This window comes from Pristiophorus japonicus, chromosome 13, assembly GCF_044704955.1.
Source record: "Pristiophorus japonicus isolate sPriJap1 chromosome 13, sPriJap1.hap1, whole genome shotgun sequence".
NCBI classification, from domain to species: domain Eukaryota; kingdom Metazoa; phylum Chordata; class Chondrichthyes; family Pristiophoridae; genus Pristiophorus; species Pristiophorus japonicus.
The window spans coordinates 87,166,111-87,170,242 of record NC_091989.1 but is presented as its reverse complement, the minus strand read 5'-3'; the positions used below and the strand labels follow the sequence as shown (position 1 = coordinate 87,170,242).

Here is a 4,132-nt window from a genome sequence, read left to right as displayed (position 1 = left end):
CATTCAAATAATATTCCCTTTTACTGTGTTTTTTCTCAAGGTGGATGACCTCACATTTTCCGACATTGTATTCCATCTGCTAAACCTTAGCCCATTCGCTTAACCTATCTAAATCTCTTTGCAGCCTCTCTGTGTCCTTTACACAACCCGCTTTCCCACTAATCTTTGTGTCATCTGCAAATGTTGTTACACTACACTCTGTCCCCTCTTCCAGGTCACCTATGTATATTGTAAACAATTGTGGTCCCAGCACCGATCCCTGTGGCACACCACTAACCACCGATTTCCAATCCGAAAAGGACCCATTTATCCCGACTCTCTGCTTTCTGTTAGCCAGCCAATTCTCTATCCATGCTACTATATTTCCTCTGACTCCGCGTACCTTTATCTTCTGCAGTAACCTTTTGTGTGGCACCTTATCGAATGCCTTTTGGAAATCTAAATACACCACATCCATCGATACACCTCTATCCACCATGCTCGTTATATCCTCAAAGAATTCCAGTAAATTAATTAAACATGATTTCCCCTTCATGAATCCATGCTGTGTCTGCTTGATTGCACTATTCTTATCTAGATGTCCCGCAATTTCTTCCTTAATGATAGCTTCAAGCATTTTCCCCACTACAGATGTTAAACTAACCAGCCTATAGTTACCTGCCTTTTGTCTCCCTCCTTTTTTAAACAGAGGCGTTACATTAGCTGCTTTCCAATCTGCTGGTACCTCCCCAGAGTCCAGAGAATTTTGGTAGATTATAACGAATGCATCTACTATAACTTCCGCCATCTCTTTTAATACCCTGGGATGCATTTCATCAGGACCAGGGGACTTGTCTACCTTGAGTCCCATTAGCCTGTCCAGCACTACCCCCCTAGTGATAGTGATTGTCTCAAGGTCCTCCCTTCCCACATTCCCGTGACCAGCAATTTTTGGCATGGTTTTTGTGTCTTCCACTGTGAAGACCGAAGGAAAATAATTGTTTAAGGTCTCAGTCATTTCAACATTTCCCATTATTAAATCCCCCTTCTCATCTTCGAAGGGACCAACATTTACTTTAGTCACTCTCTTCCGTTTTATATATCGGTAAAAGCTTTTACTATCTGTTTTTATGTTTTGCGCAAGTTTATTTTCGTAATCTATCTTTCCTTTCTTTATTGCTTTCTTAGTCATTCTTTGCTGTCGTTTAAAATTTTCCCAATCTTCCAGTTTCCCACTAACCTTGGCCACCTTATACGCATTGGTTTTTAATTTGATACTCTCCTTTATTTCCTTGGTTATCCACGGCTGGTTATCCCTGCTCTTACCGCCCTTCTTTTTCACTGGAATATATTTTTGTTGAGTATTATGAAAGAGCTCCTTAAAAGTCCTCCACTGTTCCTCAATTGTGCCACCATTTAGTCTGTGTTTCCAGTCTACTTTAGCTAACTCTGCCCTCATCCCACTGTAGTCCCCTTTGTTTAAGCATAGTACGCTCGTTTGAGACACTACTTCCTCACCCTCAATCTGTATTACAAATTCAACCATACTGTGATCACTCATTTCGAGAAGATCTTTTACTAGGAGATTGTTTATTATTCCTGTCTCATTACACAGGACCAGATCTAAGATAGCTTGCTCCCTTGTAGGTTCTGTAACATACTGTTTTAAGAAACAATCCCGTATGCATTCTATGAATTCCTCCTCCAGGCTACCCCAAGCGATTTGATTTGACCAATCGATATATAGGTTAAAATCCCCCATGATTACTGCCATTCATTTTTCACATGCCTCCATTATTCCTTTGATTATTGTCCGCCCCACCATGAAGTTATTATTTGGGGGCCTATAAACTACGCCCACCAGTGACTTTTTCCCCTTACTATCTCTAATCTCCACCCACAATGATTCAACATTTTGCTCATTGGAGCCAATATCATCTCTCACAACTGCCCTGATATCATTCTTTATTAACAGAGCTACCCCACCTCCTTTCCCTTCTTGTCTATCCTTCCGAATTGTCAGATACCCCTGTATGTTTAATTCCCAGTCTTGGCCACCCTGCAACCACGTTTCTGTAATGGCCACCAAATCATACCCATTTGTAATGATTTGTGCCGTCAGCTCATTTACTTTATTTCGAATGCTGCGTGCGTTTAGGTAGAGTGTTTTAATACTAGTTTTTAAACCATGATTTTTAGTTTTGACCCCTCCTGCAGCCCCTTTATATTCATACATATTGTCCCTTCCTATCACCTTGTGGTTTACACTTACCCCAGTGCTACTCTGCTCTGTTGCTTCCTGCCTTTTGCATTCTTTCTTGGGATCCTGTTCATCTGCGCTCTCACCCACTCTAACTGGCTCAGAACCCTCTCCTGGGTTCCGAATACTCCTCGCATTGAGGCACCGAGCTTTCAGGCTTGCCTTTTTATTACACTTTTACGCTTTAGAAATTTGCTGTACATTGGCCCTTTTTGTTTTTTGCCTTGGGTTTCTCTGCCCTCCACTTTTACTCATCTCTTTTCTGTCTTTTGCTTCTGTCTCCATTTTGTTTCCCTCTGTCTCCCTGCATTGGTTCCCATCCCCCTGCCATATTAGTTTAACTCCTCCCCAACAGCACTAGCAAACACTCCCCCTAGGACATTGGTTCTGGTCCTGCCCAGGTGCAGACCGTCCGGTTTGTACTGGTCCCACCTCCCCCAGAACCGGTTCCAATGCCCCAGGAATTTGAATCCCACTCTGCTGCACCACTGCTCAAGCCAAGTATTCATCTGCACTATCCTGCGATTCCTACTCTGACTAGCACGTGGCACTGGTAGCAATCCAGTTGCAGCCCCTCTTCCAATATTTGAAGGGGCTGCTCCTCAAATTGTGGTTGCACTTCAGTCCCACACTCCTGATCTTTGGGCACCCTGTGCGGAGGGGAGCGGGCAGGTCGGAAGGCCTCCTCATAGGACTGCTCCTGGGCTTGGCTAAGGGTGCCATCAGCCGGTCCAGGCAGCGGGCGGTCGAGGGGGTCATTCAGCCTGGCTGCCTGCCTCTCTTCCGCGGTTACATCGGAGCCAGGGTGTCCCTGGAGATGGAGCACGCGGTGTCCACCGGTACGCTCACGGCCTTCCGCGAGAGGTGGGCGCCTGAGGGACTGGAGTGCATCATCACCCCCGGCAACCAAATTTTAATTTGATTTAAGTTTACTGTCAAAAGTTTAATTTGTTTAATTGTGTCGATTTTAGTGGCCCCCCCGCCTTTGGTCAAGGAGCACTTGTATTAATGTTTCAACTTTAAAATAGTTGTAGAGCTGTTCTATTGTGAGTGGCTTAGCCAGTCACATTGTACTGTATGTATGCCTGGGTTTACCTGCCACCAGGGGGAGCGACCGTCGGAGGTCATTGGGCCACAGATATACACGTGCAGCCCTTGTATATAAAGAAAACCTCTAAGATCAAGTGTAGTACCGTTTCTGACCAGCCACCATGACCTCATGGTGGTTCCTCCCTGGTCAGGAAGGTATATGCTTGCATTTTTGGAAACAGGAGGTGGGTGGGGAGGGTTGACGCATCCACCTCCACGGAGGTGTGTGGGGGACCTGACCCATCCACCTCCATGGCACGAACCTGGTATTGCAGTACTTCCAGGAACGGTGCAGTGGCTCTAGGCCTTTTGGCTAAGAGCATTGGCGCAGAGTGATCCTTGACAGGTGCAAGGTGACCTCTGGCGTTTGTGATTTGACAAAGAATTGGAACGATTGGCTACGAATTAAAAAAAAAAAAATATATAAAGAAAACCTCCATGTTTAATTCTCACTTTGAGAGCTAATAAAGTAGAGTCAGGTCGCACCTGATTGAGTTCACGGTACTAAGCCTATTGAGTTATTGCATATGCAACATTTGGCGACGAGGCACAATACGAACTTTCACGCACACAAATAAAAATGAGCACCATTGGAATCCTGGAGCGATTCATGGAGGGAGAAGACTGTGAGGATTTTACAGATCGCCTCGCCCAGTACATCGTGGCCAACAAGATGGATGAAGACGCTATTAGGCGCAGGGCGGTTTTCCTCATGGTTTGTGGGCCAAAAATCTATGGCCTCATAAAGAATCTGCTCTCACCTGCATGTCCAATAGAAAAGGCCTATGAGGAATTGTGTGCTCT

General features: G+C 45.2%; 1 pseudogene; it reads left to right on the top strand.

Moving 5' to 3' along the window:
* Positions 1 to 3,406: 3,406 nt before the first annotated feature.
* On the top strand, positions 3,407 to 3,628 carry LOC139279188 (U2 spliceosomal RNA; annotated as a pseudogene).
* The last annotated feature ends 504 nt before the right edge of the window (positions 3,629 to 4,132 follow it).